General features: G+C 41.4%; 1 long non-coding RNA gene across 1 annotated transcript in view; it reads left to right on the forward strand.

Annotated features, from left to right (window-relative positions):
- The window catches only part of LOC137156439 (uncharacterized), a 43,364-nt gene that overhangs the window by 21,708 nt on the left and 2,519 nt on the right, over nucleotides 1–19,137 (forward strand). Inside the window, exon 2 of the long non-coding RNA XR_010920767.1 lies at nucleotides 6,876–6,956. This is a non-coding gene — a long non-coding RNA (uncharacterized lncRNA). The remainder of the gene's footprint in view (nucleotides 1–6,875; nucleotides 6,957–19,137) is intronic.

A 19,137-nucleotide genomic window follows, 5' to 3' on the forward strand; every position in this document is an offset into this window, starting at 1 on the left:
TAATGTTGTCACAGATGAAAAGAATGCAGAAAGCACAAAGCTTGTTAACGTGGACCGTGTCTGCCATTTATCTGATATTTTCGGCACACTGGATACATTTAAAGCAATTTCATGGCCATTAAGAAGCTTATTTTAGATATATCTACTGCCAGTTGTCTTCCAGATAGCTGAATTAGTTATTTTTGTTGATAAAGCATGGCCTAGCATAGATCATTATAAACATAATTCTAACAAAGCATATGTGAGCACGATGACAGCGCATGCAAGGTTGCAAAGATTTTTTTTTTCTCCCCTGGATGACAGAACCAGAGTTAATGCTCTGTTTCTATTTATTAAATATGCACTGGAATTTAATCGCATCAAAACAGTGTGAGTCATGGAAAATTAGGTGATAATACCTCCATGTGTCAACTGCATCTATTTGCTGGCAGATTGCTGTTTTCAAATGGCTGAAATCAAGCAGAGCAGAAGTGCGGAGACTTTTCTTTCTCCCAGCTGAAGGTTTCCTAAGGGCCCCAGAATTGCACTAGACTATCTTCATCAACATGGGAATATAGGAATATCTGCACTGGAACAGATCACTGAACCATCTAGTTCAGTGTTTTGGGCCAGGTTCTCGTTTACACTAATGGCCTTTTACACCACTCTGGCCAGTGTAAAGGGACCTTAATGTAGGAATAAAAGGATGAGCATCTGACCTTCTGTCTTTGACTCTGGCTGATAGATGGTTCAGAGGAAGGTGTAAATCTCCTGTAATACACTTGGGGCTTGATCCTTCACCATTGTAGTGAATAGGAGTCAAACCATTGACTACCACAAAGGAAGATCAAGCTCTTTTTACACAGTGGCAAAGTTTTTTGTTTTTTTTTCCCTTCCTGATCCTAGCTGATGATTACTTCAGCTTGGGGATTGATCATTCTTATAGCAGTATCCTAGCTAGCGTAACTGTAGATGCTATATACATCTATGCTGGAAATGTCTAATTTCTTAAACCTACTAAATGGTTTGCTTCAGCAATATTGTGCCAGAGCCTACACAATTTATTTCTCTTTTCATAACAATAATAATAATAATACCACCTAGCTCTTACATATCACTTTTCATCTGCAGATCTCAAAGTGCTTTACAAAGGAAGTCACTATCATTATTACCATTTCACAAATGGGGGCACAGGAAGGGGGATGTGACACGTCCAAGGTCACCCAGCAAGCCAGTGCCAGAATTAGGAATTGAACCCAGGTATCCTGAGTCCCAGTCTAGTTATCTGTTTGTGGGGTTTTTTTAATGTCACCTTATTCTTGTGGTGTTGGACAGGGTCAAGGAGATCGACTGAGGGTGCTCTTGGTGTCACAGCAACTTTTAAAGGACACATGCAGAGGTGAATGTGTTTAAATTCCTGCATTCCATTCCTACAATTTGGGTCAAAACTGGGTTTTTTCTTAAAAAGACAGGGATTTTTAGAGAATGAACAAGTTTAATATATTTCGCCACTAAAGCTTGGACTGTGATCTGAACAAGAGTAAATTTTGCAAGGAGTACTTTAGAAGCTTCAGCTCACACTTGTGCTAAGCAGATACGTTGAGGTGTTTCTCCATTGGACTGGACTGGTTTGAGATCTTTGGCTATTTTTTCCTCTCTCATCCTTAATTTTATTATTTTGATGGTTATGTACTTTAAAATCATTTCAATATAGTGGGAAGGATTTATACCTTCCTGATACATGTGGAAAGTGGTAGAATAAGTTCTGGACTCCACTTCCCAGCCAGCTCTAAATAGAGAGATTTTTGTGTGAATAGCAATAAAATGTCAAGAAGGAACGAGAAGGATGGATGTTGCACAAGCAATAATCGTCTCAGCAAAGTCTGGCTTTGTCTGGAATCTTGTATCAAGGAAAGATGTAGCAGGTACATTTTCTGGTTTTGGAATTCATCCATACAACTAAAAAGATTGTTCATCTAGGAATAAAAATGAAAGGGATACACACTGCTGATACATAATATTTCGTAACACAAATTAACACCACCACTTAGTTCCAATCCAGCACTTTTCATCGGTAGATCTCAAAGCCTTTTCCAAGTGAGTTCAGTCTCATTATCTCCATTTCCAGATGGGGAAACTGCAGCACAGAGCAGGGAAATAAATCATAGAAGATTAAGGGTAGAAGGGACCTCAGGAGATCATCTAGTCCAACCCCCTGCTCAAAGCAGGACCCATCCCAACTAAACCATCCCAGCCATGACCTTGTCCAAGGTCACCCAACAGATCAATGGCAGAGCCAGGAATAGAATCCGGGTCTGAGTCAGAGTATGGTGATCTAGCCATCAGGCAATGCTGCCTCCCCTTTGCACCTTTGGATTACATAGTAGTCACCTCAGTGCTGATTACAAACTAAGATGGACACAGGAGCAGCAGCAGCCCATTGGCAGGCAGGTAGCAAGAATTCAGTGCACCTGGCAGCAGGTGCACATGGTATTGCTAGAATATGGGCAGCAGCGTCAAAATAGTAGGCAGAAAGGAAAGGAGAACAACACGAAGATGAGATAGTGTGAAACATTATGAATCGAGTGAGGATTTGGCCCATAATTTTGATGGTGCATTTTTAATGTGTGAATTTTTGTGTGGAAATGTGGCAGTCATACAGCAAGTTATTTGTTTTTCCTTTTAAAAGTGAGAGTAGGAAACTGCATCTTGCCAAAAGCATACAGGGAGAGTCCTTCTGAAGGGACTTTTCCATGGAGAGTATAATATTTCTAGGAAAAGTTACTGGAGAGCAAGAAATACTTAGGAATAGTTTTGTGTGTGTGTGAGAGAGAGAATACAGGGGATTTAAAAGTCTTTGAGTATTAGTAATATTAGTAATATACTGATGTTTACAATGAGGGCGGTAATGGGGAGCTTTTAAACAGTGTTTTGTGTCTATGAAAGTAGGTCACTGGAAAAAAAGGTTTCTAATTCCTTTTGTACTCTACTTTTTTTTCAGCAAAGGACAGTCAAGGGAATATATGTTTCTTTTGGAGCCTTAGTGATTTTTTTCACCATAAGTGGAGATCCTCGTAGAGACAAAACTGTGCTTTTAACCTGTATATGGTAGCTTACATGACAATGATTCATAGATCACAGTTAGGATGTGGTTGTTATCAGCGCGTGGCTAAAGCATCAGTATTTCAAAGAATGGTTTCTAACACAGATCTTCTGTTGTACGTATTTAAAAATACATAGGGACATTCTTGGATTACAGTAGAACCTCAGAGTTACGATCACCTCGGGATTGCAGGTTGTTTGTAACTCTGAACTAAACGTTATGGTTGTTCTTTCAAATGTTTACCACTGAACACTGACTTAATACAGCTTTGGAACTTTACTATGCAGAATAAAAATGCCGCTTTAACTATCTTAATGTAAATGGAACAAGCACAGAAACAGTTTCCTGACCTTGTCAAATCTTTTAAAAAATGTTCTCTTTAATTTTTTTAGTAGTTTACATTTAACACAGTACTGTGCTGTATTTGCTCCTCCCCTTTATTTTTTGGTCCCTACCATTGCCTGATTGTGTTCTTCCAGTTCCGAATGAGGTGTGTGGTTGATCAGTCAGTTCGTAACTTTGAGGTTCTACTGTATTTACAACACAGTGGTACATACATTTATTTGTACAATTTGGGGGTGGGGGAGAATACACTTTTTCTTTTCAGTCAGGAAAGCCTTTTTAAAAATCATAATCCAGACAAGAATAAAAACTGTAATAACAACAGTTTTATAATGGTTCCCCATAATCTATCGTGGGCAGGAGGGAGAAACAGAGTCAGCAAAAAGAACAGTAACACCGTAGGTTAGCTATATGCTGTATAAACTACCAATAAAGAACTCCACCTTCCCAAGCAAAGATAGTTAGGTCGACAGAAGCATTCTTCCATTGACCTAGCTGCATCTACACTGGGGCTTAGGTCAGCATTGCTACGGCACTCAGGGCTGGGGATTTTCACACCCCGAGCACCGTAGCTAGGTTGACCTAAATTTTAAATGTAGACTAGGCCTTAGACTTCTATTTTAGTGGAAGGGGGTATTTTTTGGTCAACTCACAGCAAAATAGTCAGACCTTGGCTCTCTTTAAATTTGAAGAGCTCTTACCACCTGAAAACGTGACATGCTTGCCTCCTATGAATTTACCCAGTAATTACAATGAAGACATCTCTTTATAAAAACACCACTTTCTAATTTGCTCACTGTAGACCAACTCTCCTGGACAAAGTTGCCAGGTGAAATTTTCGACTTCATTAGAATTACTTTGGATTTAGGCCAGTGTCAGAGAGAAAAAAAATGATCTTCTATTAGCAAAATCTGCCTCTAGCTGGCTTAATCCCCTCCTAAAAATAGATGTTAAAATTGCTTTGGTGGTCTAAAAGGAGACTGAGAGAGAGAGAAAGAGAGAGGAATTTTCTCTCTTGGAAACCGCATTAAAAATCAGTGCCTTTTGTTCCTTTTGATGAGTTAAGCACCTTTGTGACATTGACCTCTAGGGGTGCCACACTGAGATAGCTTAAACGGCAAAGAATGGGGCAGATAGACCCCTAAATACTGGTATGTTTTCTTCCATAAGATATACCAAGCCAGAAACAACCAGCTTCCAATCACCTCACTGGCTATTCAGAAGATAAAAATACAGTTCCCTTAAAGCTGTCCAGCCCTTTGACCTCCACCCAGACAGCCAAGTCAAATATGATGGAGACTACTGAAAATTTTTATCCAGCACGTGTAAAAAAATAAAATAATCATAATAATTTTACCAATCCCAAACAACTGGACACATTACCAAACAGATCAATGAATAGTTCAGATCTTACCCAAATGCATGCTTAAAGCCAATGCTTATTAACTAAACTAATTAAAAAAAAAAAAAAAGGAAAGAGGGTAATGGTTAAAAGATCATTATACATACACAGATGAAAATAAAGTTCGTAAGTCAGTTTCAAAGTAGAGATGATAACTGAGTTGTGAAAAGTCTCTGGAAATTACCCAGACAGGTTAGCGGCCATCAGTCCTTGCTTAAAGCTTCCTTGTTAGAAATCCAGTCCAGAGTAATGAAGCAGGAAATGAAGACCAACATAGACCATGTACAGAGTGCTTATAATTTCTTCCATGAGAAATAGCAGGGCGATTCCAGGCTGGTGCTGGGATCCCCATCTTGCGAACCAAACTTTCCCTGACAAAGCTTGGATAGATTTGAGATAAAGAGGATTGGGTCTGAGTCTTCTTTAGTCTTCTCGAGCAGGCTAGGATAGTCTCTTTTCAGCAAGTATTTCCCTGAGTGAACAGTGGGTAATCTTTTGTGTCTTTGCAGTAACTGCTCTATTTCCTGGATACACATTGGTAACTATTCATTAAATGGTTAATAGACAGTTTACTTAAACCTCAACGAGAAACACTAAATTATATTATTATACCCAAGGTTCATCTAAATGTTAATATTCAACTTTGGTCTCTGAATCAACAGAACACTAGGAATAGACAGGAAAGCAGTTTATCTACATTGTTAACCTCTAAGAAGATATAGGTAAACAACAGCAAATAACTCTTAACAAAACACTTGCATTGCAAGGCTCTGGCCTACATGACATGGCTGTTAGCTATTTACAAGGAACGGCTCTCGTTACCATTTCAATACCGTTAAACATGCCTTCAAAGGTTGACTTTGGGTTATTTCAGCCGTCTAGGCTTACCTTTTTTGGCCCAGTGTCACAACCTTAGTTTCAGGCTTCCCAATAATTAAGAGACTCTCCCACTTTAAAAATGGACGCAGCTCAGTTCATTTAAGAAAAGGCTGGATCTCCACATCATACTGAATGTCAATGAATAAACAGTGATCAGCACATGTGACCTCAGCATCCTTCCCATGGTGAACCGGGGTTGGTAGAAGGCGGGAGGAAAATATGCCTGGAGAAAGCAATGATATGCCCAGTCTTTGCTCCCTCCACCAATTGAGTGCCTTCCATGGCCTCAGAGGCAGGGATGAGGGAGGCAACTGGCAGGAGACCTGCGTGGCTCATGGGTGAAAGGGGATAAACCAAACTGTGGCTATCAATAACGTCCATAACTATGTTTGGTGAGTTAAAAGATTAATCAAATCTCTTCCTTCAGGGCATTAAATGATTGCAGTAGGGGTTGGGAAAAAACATTTCCCTCACATAGAGCATCGTGCAATTAGCTAGATGCATGATTATTAGTTTTCAAAAGCCTGGCATGTACCATGGGTATGTACTTAGCTTGCTAGCTTATGCTGTAGCCCACACTGTGCTGTCTTCACTGGTGCTGTTACCCATGCTAGCTGGAGTCAAGATAGATTACGTAGGCTGGCCAGTGCACAGCTCTTGCTGTGTAGATATACCCTAAAAGACAGGATGGACCAATAATCAGGTGTGGTTTGGCTTAGCCCCTGGTGCTATGATTGTGCTCCACTTTACCAATTTCATAGTAGCAGAAAAAGAAAAGAGATGAAATGATCTTGTGGATGAACACAAGCAAAGTGATGCCAAAGTCAGGCAAAAGGAAGCAGTATTGTTTACTGGTTATAGCACTGAATGGGATAACAGGAAACCTAACTGCTACTCCCGGTCTGTCATTGGTTCACCTCTATAAACTTCTGTGAGATTTATAGATGAAAAGCATTATCTAATTGCTGCAAGTTTTTAGAATTGGTAAGAAGGTACCACAACTTCATTGACTAGAGTAGAATAGTACCCAGTTATACCAGATCTAAATTTAGCTTTGTTTTATAAGCAAATAATGTGGCTCAAAGATAATGCAGGTGAATTGAGCTTCCCAAATATTTTAAGGGAATTATTTTATAACTTAAACCCTAATAATAAATCATTCTTCCCCAGGAATCTAACGAATGGAAATTGAACTATTGATTGTATGCAGGTGTCAAAAGAGCCAGGATTTCAAACAACTGGAATAAACAGGTATGAATAACATTTCACAGTCTATTTATATATCTAATTGAATATATGATCAAAAATAGAATGAATTCTTGAACAGATGCTCTTAACAGAACCACCACAAGGCATAACCATCACCACCTTATGTACAGTTGAGTATTAATTTTTTTAACCTCATGTTAAGAAACCATGACTCCAGGTGAATAACAATAGTCAACTGTAAACAAAGAAAAATGAACTGCGAAGAGTTACAAAGCGATCATGCAAAACTGGGTGACTGGGCAACAAAAATGGCAGATGAAACTCAATGTTGATAAATGCAAAGTAATGCACATTGGAAAACAAAATCCCAACTATACCTTCAAAATGATGAGATCTACTTTGGCTGTTACCAGTCCAGAAAGAGATCTTTGGTGTCATTGTGGATAGTTCCCTGAAAACATCCACTCAACGTGCAGTAGCAGTCAAAAAAGCTAACAGTGTTAGGAATCAATAGGAAAAGTATATATAAAAGACAGTAAATATCATAATGCCACTATATAAATCCATGGTATGTCCACACTTTGAATACTACATGCAGTTCTGGTTACCCTCCTCTTAAAAAAGATATATTAGAAATGGAAAAGGTACAGAGAAGAGCAACAAAAATTACTAAGGATATGGAACAGCTTCCATATGAGGAGAGATTAAAAAGACTGTGACTGTTCAGCTTGGATAAGAGATGACTAAGGGGGGATATGATAGAGGTTTATAAAATCATGAAAGGTGTGGAGAAAATGAATGAGAAAGTGTTATTTACATAACACAAGAAATAGGAGTCACCCAATGAAATTAATAGGCAGCAGGTTTAAAACAACAAAATGACGTACTTCTTCACACAATGCATAGTCAACCTGTGGAACTCATGTCAGGGGAAGTTGTCGAGGCCAAAAGTATAACTGGGTTAAAAAAAATGATATAAGTTCATGCAGGATAGGTCCATCAATGGCTATGAACCAGGATGGTCATGGATGCAACACTATGCTCTGGTGTCCCTAAGCCTCTGAAAGCGAGAAGCTGGAAATGGACGACGGGATGGATCACTTGATGATTGCCCTGTTCTGTTCATTCCCTTTGAAGCACCTGGCATTGGCCACTGTTGAAAGACAGGATACTGGGCTAGATGGGGCATTGGTCAGGTCCAGCATGGCCATTTTTATGTTCTCAATCACTTTTGATATTTTGGAAAGAGCAGAGGGAACCCTCCAAAGCAAAAGGTAACTGACATTAATACACTAGACAAGCTATACTGTGTTATTGACTCTGTGTTTGATGGGGCGTTTAAAGAGGGAACCTATAGTTCAAGTGAGAATAGATGGAGAAAGAAAAAAGAAAGAAAGATTCAGGGTCTGAGACCTTCTCTACTTTACAGAAACACTAGCTTTAGCACTTTAAGACACATGAGATTCTCCGTGTTGAAATTCCATACTGGAAATAGGTGTCATTGCAATAATGTATTTTAACATTTTCATTCAGCTATTCCTATAATACACCTTAAAAAGCTATACCAGCGATTAATTTGGCCCATCATGTGTTGGAGAGAAAAAAGTGTCCCAAAGACATCGGCTAACACAACACCAAAAACGAACACCAATATGGAAAGCTAATATTCTTTATACAAAATCATATTGTAGTAGAAACATATAAAAGGACAATAATTTGTGTTTGTCTAAAGAATACCTTCTGGAAAGGCATCCAGACTTGATTTGAAGACTCTAAGGGATGAGGAATCCACTGCTTCAATTAGTAGTTTGTTCCAATGCTTAATCACCTTCACTATGAAATAAGTGTGCCTTACTTCTAACATGAAGGTGTCTGGCTTTAACTTCCAGCCATTGGTTCTTGTTATGCCTTTCTCTGCTAGATTAAAAAGACCTTGAGAATGTTGTCATTCTGCCTCCCTGCTGCCCCTTAGAGTGCTTTGGAAAAATCTCAACCTCATCTCCTTAGTCTGGGCAGATCTGTCAAAAACAATTCCCTCAGGGATGCTGTTTAGCCTCTTTTCAAAGAATTGTAGGAATATAGAAACTGCCAGACTGGATTGGATCCATGGTCCATCTAGGCCAGTGTCCAAACTCTGACAGTGGCAGTACCAACTGCCTCAGAGGAAGATGGAAGAAACCCTGCAGAAAGCAGATGAGATAACTAGCCCACAAGGAAAGTTTCCTGCTTGTCTCCCATAGTTAGAGGTTGAGTTATGCCCTGTAGGATGAGAGTGTCTATCCCTTCTAAAACTCTTGGTTATTATTTTTATTCTTAATCCATTTGCATGCACACTGTCTTTCTATCCTTCTCATTTTTGATGTGAGCTCAGCTCTTCCGTTGGTTCCAGAAGGCAGAGTTTACAATATATCTTTTGTGTATCCGAGACCTTATCCCTTTTTTCTCTGTTTCCGATTCCTTTGCTAATGCTGTTTTGCATCTTCCAATTGCTCCTGGCACTGATGGGGTAGAGTAGTTCCCTGCTGTTGCTGCTTCTGCACTCCACACAGAGCCATTGGTGGGTTTGGCCAACACTAGAAGATGTAATGGAAGCTGCATTCAGAAAACATTTCCAGCTAACCTATAGTCCTTGACAGCCAAAGGAGTACAAAGAGAGGAAGGTGCCCTTCAATGACTGAGTGTATTGAACGAGTACATTATATCTCGGTAAAATATAAACGCCTTATAAAGAAAGACCAACTGAGTAGTGGTACCTGTTGGGCCTTTGGAAAGGTACAGTCAGTGTCCACCCCATGCATCCTTGCTGGAGCTTAGGAGTGTGCATCAGTGGGTTCTCTGGAGCATAGAATGCAGCAGAATATAATCAACCCTGGTGCTTGTGCTCCCATGTGCTATGTAGCCAGATTGCAGCAGCCTCCTGCATGGGAGAGACTGGGGTCTCTGCTCTGGCTATGCAGATCCAGGAGTAGCAGTGTGAAGGGAAGAGCTGCCTTGGGGCTGCTATGTTCCTTCGCCACGTGGAGATGGAGCAGGGAATGGGTAGAGCCTTTTGTAGTGGTAATAGGATTTGAATTAAATAGTTAAAATATGGGTCTAGGAGCTACTCCGTGTATTTACCATTACCTCTAATAGGTTGTTCTTCTGCACTGAAGTTTTGAGAGAGGAACCAGTTTAATTGCTTTTATGGATTTATTAAAAGAATAAACAAACAAATGTTTAAACAAAACATGTCACTAACTAATTTATTTCCAGTTTCCTTAAACTAACCAAATATAACATAATGCAATGATCAAATCAATGACAATTGAAATTCAGCCAATAAATCAATGGCTCAGTTTATCTGACTCACCAATTACTACAGTGAACAACTAAATCAGTTTAGAAGGTTTAAGCAAGAATTGCTTCAGTAATTCGCAGCAAAGCTCAGAATGCCTTTTTAATCTGATTATTTGGTCTAAGAGTTTGCTAAAAACAAAAGCAGACTCTCGCCTTTGTTTTAAGGAAGCAAAACCCTTAAAATAATATCTTTACAGCTTCCCACTTTGGTGTTCCACCTTCAATTTCTCTGAACATTCAACCTATTTGAGACGCCACTTAGCTTATTCCTCCTCCCACACTAATACAGCGTCTGTGTCTTTCTGATACTTTTATGCAGATGCAGAAATGATCCATAAATCAGGCACTTAGCAGTTTTGGAATAATGTACTTTTAACCCAAACTAATCTCTTATTAGTTGAATAACAAACAGGTTTTTTGAGTGTCCATCTGGGGAAATGGATAGTGATACGTGAAAAAAACCAACCAACCAAAAAATCAAACAAACCTCCAGACACACACGTGCACTCTAGTGGAATGCTGGAGAATTCAGACATCTTTGTCTCTCACTCTCACATTGTCGTCGTCTTTTCGGAGTCTCTAATTCATGTGGCTGGCCTTAGTTGAGAACTAGTTCTGGTGTTGCAAACAACTTGAGTTCATTTTGCACATGGGGAGGCGGACATTTCTCTTTTTTAGTTGTAGCTACAGGCTTGGTTTAGCTGATGGTCAGGGTCTTTCCATGACTGACATGTCCTTCACAATGCATTTGTTGCAAGAAGTAAAGCCATGAACAACAGGCACCTCTCTATGTAGCATTCGTTGACCTATAAAAGGCCTTCAACACGGTTAGCAGGAATGGCATGTACAAGATCTTGTTGAAAACTGGCTATTCACAAAAAGTGCTCTCCCTACTGAAGGAGTTCCATGAAGAAATGAAGGCAATTATCTAGTATGAAAATGAAACATTGTCTGAATTTAGCATTGATACTGGAATGAAGAAATGCTGTGTCTTAGTGCCCACTGGCTTTGGCATCATTGTCTCTGTTCTTTGCAAGTACACTTTCAGAAACTATCAATCTGGCCTACCAATTAAAGAGAGGATGGACGGCAGCTTGTTTAACATCGGGCAATTTCAGAGCAAAAGGCATGTCACGCAGCTCACTATTCGGGATCTGCACTTCACAGATACTGCTGCATTTGTCTGTAATTCACCCAATGAATTGTACATTATGATGAATAAATTCTCTGATGCATGTATCAAGTTTGGCATAGTAATCAGCATTAAGAAAACAGTTATGTCATGTCACAAGGCACTAACATCCTACCTAAAGTCCATGTCAATAAGGAAGCTCTGGACAATGTGGATCACTTCTGCTGTCTTGGCTCAACTTTAACCAGCTCACTTAGCCTTGATACAGAATGTGATGTGAGAATCGGCAAAGCCTCTGTCATCTTTGGAAAACTTACCTCGTGTTTGGAACAACAAGCTTCTAATCTGGAATACAAAGGTGTCCATTTATCAGGCTTGTGTCCTCAGTACCCTCCTTTATAGCAGTGAAAGCTGGGTAACATACTCCAAACAGGAATGGAGACTGAACAGCTTCCACTTTGCTGTCTCAGAAAAATCTTTGGAATCACGTGTGACCAACGGATCACTAACAATGAGAACCTTGAGAGAAATGGCCTACAGTCTATGCTGGATGCTTGCAGGCTTGGCTGGCTGGGACAGGTGGAGCATATGCCTCAAGATTGTCTGCCGAAGGTTGTCCTCTATGGCCAACTGAAGAACTACCCACGACACAAATGAAGGACACCGCTCCAATACAGTGACAAGGTCAAGCAGGGTCTCAAGAAGTTCAGCGTTCTCACTGACAACTGGGAGAGTCCTGTCCACAACGGCTCAGTCTGGAGATGCCGGGTAGGCTGGTGAAGTCAGTACGGAGAGTCAGAGAGCCCAGTCTGAGGCCCATAGGCAAGCTAGGAAGCAGTGTGTGCTTCAACCTCTATCTGGCGAGTGGACCTGTAGCCACTATGGGAAGGTCCTGCCGCTCGGGCATTGAGTTCTTCTCCCACACTACTACCAAGCACCACTGACAGACTGACTTAGTCGTGTTTTATTTCATCTGTCAAGATGTTGGATGGACGTATCAGTGGAGACATTGCTGAGAATGCTTTCTATCATTTACACTTGGGAAAGAGACATTTATAAAGATTCTATACAATACATAGGTATGTACATCACGTATAATGAATCTAGGAGTTCCTATAATTACAGGAGGAATTCAGTTATGAGTCTAGAGACTTTAAAAAAAAAAATCAAGTTCAAAAGGTGCCAGTGTAATTTACTGAATGAAACAAATTCCTCATTCAAACTGCTGCTTCATTCACCTCTTCAGCTGTTGGCAGTGGGTCAGATTCATCCCTGGTGAAACTGTATTAAAGCCAATAGAATTATATCCAGGAGTATTTGGGGACCGCATGCCTAGTGGTCAGAGCAAGGAGCTGGAAGTCTTGGATCCTGGGACGTGCATCCAGATCTGCGTTAATTTGCTTTGTGACCTTTGATAACAATCACACCTCTATGTGCCATAGCTTGCACGTCCGTAACGTGGTTAATAATACTCGCCTACCTCACAGGGCTTTTGTGACGCTTACTGAATTTATGCTGGCAGTGTGTTTTTAGAGCTATTCCTGGAAGTTCTTTGTGGAGCCAAAAAGTAAAAGTGGTAGTAGCAGCTCCTGAAGAAGGATCATTCCGTGGAAGCAAGGTGGCACCATGGGTTAGGGCACTACTGCCTGGCCTCTGGAGCCCTGGATTCAGTTCTGAAAAGTAAGGGGAATGAACCTTGCAGAGTTTGCTCTGGGTAGGCTTTAAACAAACCATTGCATCAGGTTCAAAAGGAGCCTAAGCCTTCCAAGAAGAACCTCCATCTCTGTCTTCAGCTCACCTCCAGCCCCTGCAGCCACCTTCACAGCCCCAGTTCTGAGTCCTGAGACCCATCACACTTACCTTTTCTCTTTAAGACAACTGACCTCTTCCCACAAACACACTCCCATCTGGGGCTGAGTGGCCTTTCAGTGATTCCTGAGGGCCGGGGCTCAGAGCTGCTGTTTTTGCCTCCGTTATCATCTTTGGATGGCCGCCCAGTAAGACAGCAGCGTAGAGAAATTGTCACTGCACTTCTCTGCACTTTACCAGGCTAGTTAGTGGGAAACACTTATGAGCCCTAAATTCACTCTCAATTTAAACTTAAAAAAATATTTAGTCGTTGGTTGGTTGGTTGCCTGCTCACCCTTTGGCAGACTAAATTGTCTTGTCTGGGAGCAGTAGCATGAAGAAGGAGATAAACAGAGACTGTGCTAAGACTAGTAGAGAGGGGCTGTCAAATGCAGTGATTTAGGTAGAACAATACTGCCTTTCCTCTTCTGCGACACAGTGGTGGGGAGAGTTGCTTTCTGTGGCCGTATTACTCTGTTGTTGAAAACAATGCAACCCCACCTGTTCTACATTGTGTTTAATTGACACCAGGAGCCGCAATGTCTCCTGTCAGTGCCTGACATGATAGATGTACTGCATCCAAAGGAACTGACAATGAAAAGTGTGAGATTAGCACAACTGGGGTAGATGTGACAAATGGGAAAGGATGCGAACATCTGTGGTGACAAAGTTGTGGCCACATAGTTTTTACCCCACACTAGAGTTTTTAGTCTTTTAAACATGCTCTAAGTTTGGATAGATAGAAGAGAGATCTAGACCCAGAAGTTTGGATGAAGTCAAGTATGTTTTAGAAAAGCTTTTGAACCTTGGAGAAAAACAAATATTTTTAAATGTTTAGTTGTTTTGAGAAGAAGCTGATGCTTTGGTTTTTGACACTAAAGAAATGTGTAACAGAAAACTTGTTTTCTATTCTTCCTAATTGAATGTACTCAACTCTTTTTCAGTGAAACAGTTCCACAGTTACTGTATCACACATGCACTTACCTTATTTCTAATCCAAATGCATCCAACTCACTGAATCATTCCTTAGCTTTGATTTGCCTCCTTACTGATTCATTGTTACACATTTCAAGGGTGAGTTTTCAAATCCACTGCCAGTGCACCTACCCTCTGGCTTGCTGCTTTGTTGTTACTTCAGCTTCATGTCTGATCCATAAGCAGCCTTGTAGTGAAAGGAAAAGGATATATTGAATTGACTGATAGAACACCTGCTGCAAATCCTTCAAAACTCAGATTTAAAATAATCCATTTTAGGATCAGTGGATGAAGTCTTCTAACTGGAAAAGTGTGGTGTATTGAAAACTGTTAAATTTATAAGATATCACTTTACATTCTCAGGGTGTTCCTGATCCTTCTTTCAGATTAGGGGCTCTGTAAGGAAGCATGTGATCTGGGTTTTTCTGCAGTCAGTCTGTAAAGAGGCAGACTAGAGCAAGGTAGAGTGAGTTATGCCTCTTTACCTTAGGTAGCAGAGAGTTTTCTCTCTCTCTGTTTTTTTGGGTTCTTGTGTGTTTAAGGTTTTGGACTTTATTTCTTAAAGTAGTGTTATGTTGCAACCTTCCAGAGAGAGAAAAACATAAAATATTCTAACTTATCTCTTTGCATGCTGTGAACATAACAAAAAGAAAGGAAAAATGTCAGGAGCAGAAACAAAGCCCTTGGGCGTAACACACCTCCTGTGTTTAAAAGCATCCAAATCTCCCAATATACTTCAAGGCCTGCTTTCTCCAGAATAAATCGAGGTGTCTCTTGAACCCATTTATCTTGCTTTGCTTCAGCGACTTTCTCAAATAGCCCAGTAACAATCTCTGTTCTATGGACAATGTTTTCAAAATTTCAGGTGCCAGTAAGGTGCCTAACTGAAATGGCCAGTTTTTTTTAAGTAAATCAGCTTCTAGCTGTGGGAATGCTGAGCATTTTTGAAAATCTGGTTGTAAACATTTCTCACCCATCTCATGAAGCAGTTCTGCCTGAGTTCTCGATTTAATCTTACTGGGGCAAGATTGTCCCTTGCTTTTTGAAAAACTCATCAGAATAAAAATGATGGGCCTGATCCTCCACTGCAGCCATTTACATGCATGCAACATGGGTGTAAAACATGACTCTTGCACACCCAATTTGCACAGGAGCAATGATACACATGACATATTCCACTGTCTCCCAGGGGCCCCAGCAGGATCAGGGCATCATTTACAAACATATAGGCAGACATGTCTAAAATACAACCACACTAGTAATGAGGCAATGAGGAATCAGGTGCTATATATACATATATCTCAACTTTATCAATCCCATTCATATGTCTGAAAATGCAGTTTGAAGTCTGTGGTATTCTATTTTATTCCTCTCAGCTTCAGAATACAGCAGGTTCAGAGTTTCACCTCAGATAGGTCTTGGGCAAACTTATCCAAACCTCTCTGGTTTTAGAATCAGATTGGATATTTCTTGGGAACAGGGCTGTCCAGATAAGAAGTCTGCAGTTTCGTGTGGATAAAGAAAAGGGACAGCTTACTTTATTGGTACTTTGCTAGTTTTGCTTGTGGTCCTGGATATATACAAGAGGAACAAAGATGTCCAATGATGAAAAAACAACCAAGAAAACTTATTTTTAGTTTTGAGAAAAAATAACATCTAAGATTGGTTTGGTTTTTAGTTTACTTCAACTAGTGTGTCTTACCATGCCAGTTACAGAAACCAGAGGTTACAAAGCACTTCTACTGAAGTGCAGAGATCAGAAAGCTTTATTTACTTTGGACTGGCAGCTGTGATTATTGCTCTCCAGGCCATCTGTTTTGACTGATCAGTACTGTTGGAGGAGATCCGTATTTTTCACAGGTGTGCTTCCATATTCTGCAGTATCCATTGCTTTTCCATGACCCCTTAGGGGAGCCAAATAGAGAGCAAGCTGTGTGTAGTGCTGGAATCATTAGGAAGGCATCAAAATTGGATGCTGACAAAGTCAAAGGTTTCTGTATGTTACCTGACATATACCATACCATGTCTTCACTTACATCCATTTCTTACAGGGCAAACAAGCAGTGTATATGTTTAAAGAGTCTGAAATGAAGGCCTTGCAAAAAGTCTGATTTCAGACACAGTGCAATTTTACACGGGTACATTTCTACTTTCCTGCAGATGGACCATGCAGAACAGTAAACCTGGCTGGGCTCGCTTTGGAACGGTGTGATGGATTAAATGCATCTTTCCTTAAGAAAGCCCAATGACTTGGGCTTTGTGTAGGATTCTGGGAATGGAATTCATCCCTATCATTTCACAACACGGCCCTTGTATGGCAGCTGCTCCGTCCATAAACTGGTATAGCAATCTCTGTCATTTCACACCCCCTACAAAAGTTAAGTATGAAGACCCAGTGGCCCTGTTTTTCCACCTCTGGCTTGCCCCTAAACCTCTCTCATGTTGGGGTCCAGCACTACCTTCCTTTCTGCAGTGCCCAGGGGAATGCAGGGGAAGCCGTATGCATAGCCCAGCCTTATGGCTTAAAGGGGGCGAGACTTTATGCAGATGAAGTCAGCTATTGCAACTCAAACAGTCCCTTGCTACGAGCTTTGAATATTAATAGTTGCTGGAGCATTTCATCTTAAACAGGTTACCAAGCTCTTTGTGGCTGTGAAGGTCTTTTACTTAGCACAATGGGCCTCCAGCCTGGTGGGAGCTGGCCGGTGCTACAGTAATTCAAGTAATAATAATAATGTGTTATATGAATGCAGAGGGGGTATGAGTTGAGTATGGGTATGAGGAGATGAAGGGCGGTAGATTAGGACAAGGAGCCAAGGGGAACAAGATTGGGCCCTGGTCTGCACCACGCACTTATGTCGGTATAACCCCTGTGTGACGTCGTTATACTGACCTAACCACCAGTATAGGCAGCGCCAGGGTGACAGCCAGGCTTCTCCTGTTGTCATAGCTACAGCGCCTCAGGGAGGTGAAGTACTTATGCTGAGGGGAGAAGTTCTGCTGTCAGCATAGAGAGCGTGTCTACTAAACAGGGGTGCCGTGCTGTAAGTATAGACAAGCCCCAGGCCTGGGAGCGGGGGTGGAGGGAGGAATTGGGGGGCTTTGACTGTAGGGGAGAGGAAGGCTGAGATTGGTTGAGGAGCTGGGTGGGAGAAAAGAGAAGGACTGGCCGTACAAGAAGCCTGGTAAAGAGCCCACGGGGGAGGGAGGCTGGAATGAGGACAAGGAGATTGGCAGAGGGCAGATGGGGATGGCAGCTGTGGGGAGAGAAAGGGTTGGCATAGGCACACGCTTCAGGCAACAGGGGCGGAAGGGGTAATGCTTGGGGAATGCGCACACAGAAGGTCAATTCCCATTAGAGAACATTCCCTTCCAGAGCTTGGAGTGGGAAGCCAGATTCCTGAGTCTCATCCTCCTCTGCTGTCAGCAATTATCTGTGAAAGTGTGTGTCTCATCCCATTTTAGCTCTTGTCCTCATGGAGGATGACAACCTGCTGGTGCTAGCAGTTACTCCATTAGCTCAAGCAGCAGAGGTCTGTGCTGTGCATCTAAAGTTTCCAACCTTGCTGATGGTCCATGTCGGTGTCAGTCTAATTCAGTGTGAGGGAATTCCTGCTTTTTTTTTCAGTGGGCTCTTTTTGAAATGCAGGCCATTACATACCAGAAGCTGCAATGGGACAACAGGTGATGGATCACTTGATAATTGTCCTGTTCTGTTTATTACTTCTGAAGCATCTGTCAGTGGCCACTGTCAGAAGACAGGCTCCTAGGTTAGATGGACCATTGATCTGACACAGTATTGCCGTTCTTATGTTCTTAAACATATTGAAGGAGCATTTAAAGTTAGTCAAGCATTAAAGTTAGGAAATACTAGACTGAAGGTTACTTGTGCAACTTTAATTTGCCCTTTTGTGTGTATATGTTATGATGATCTTTAATTACATGATCATACACTATGTTTTCCTAAAGGATGGACTGTGCCTACTGATGGGGTAGCTACTCCAGATTCCTTTTCATCCGCACACTGTAGCTCCATGCATAATTTACCATCCACATACTGCACGGAATGAGGAATTATTAATTTCCTTAGGGGGTTTTCTGTAGCGTTCTCACTCTAGTATCTTTGTTCTTTATGAACATTAATGAACGCACGCCATTCCTGTGAGTTGAGGGGTGGGTGATATTCTTATTTTACAGAGAGGGAACAGAGGGCATGAAGAGATGAAGGCCAAGCCTATCAACTAATTTTGGATGCTCACTTCTGAAAAATCTCTCCAGGTGTATCAGACTGTGTACCCAGAAAATGAGGACCACGCAAATGATCACCTATAAAAATTTTGGTTTAGAAAATTTGCCCAGCATTATAAAGGAGCACTGTGGCAGAGGCAGGATTGGAGTCCCAGAAGCCAAGGTGACAATCAGTGGCCTTAATAATGAAGCCACCTTTCTCTTCCTGTAAGCCCTTGCCTCATTCCGGTTTCTGTATCAAATGAGGCAGAGGTCCCTGGAGTTAGCTGTTCCTCAGCTTGAACTTCCCCCTAGTTCCCTTATGGAAGGGCTCCCTTTCGGGGGGAGTGCAGGTCACTCGGAGGGTCTTTTCAGACCCTAATTCAGTCACCTGGTCTCTAGCCTCTGGCAACACATCCCAGGCCCCTGGCCAGAAGCAGCTCTTCAGGGCCTTTACTCATATCAAGGTCGTAGTGTCAGTCTGCCCAAAACAGTAGGGAGTTGGAGGGAAAAGTTAGCAACTGTGTCAGGCTGAGCTCTCCTTGCTACCAGAATTCACTAACAGTTCTTAACCACATCCCTCTGCCTGAGAAAACTCCTCTCCCTTGCAGTAGCCAGTCTCATCCTTTTTAGCTCTACTTCTCCCAGTGGTGCATCTTCTGCAGGCCCACCTCATTGATGCTTTCTCAGCATGAGAACGATCAT

The sequence above is a fragment of the Emydura macquarii genome, unplaced genomic scaffold, assembly GCF_026122565.2.
Source record: "Emydura macquarii macquarii isolate MOO-44397 ecotype Brisbane River unplaced genomic scaffold, CSIRO-AGI_Emac_v2 contig_1451, whole genome shotgun sequence".
Taxonomy (NCBI): Eukaryota; Metazoa; Chordata; order Testudines; family Chelidae; genus Emydura; species Emydura macquarii.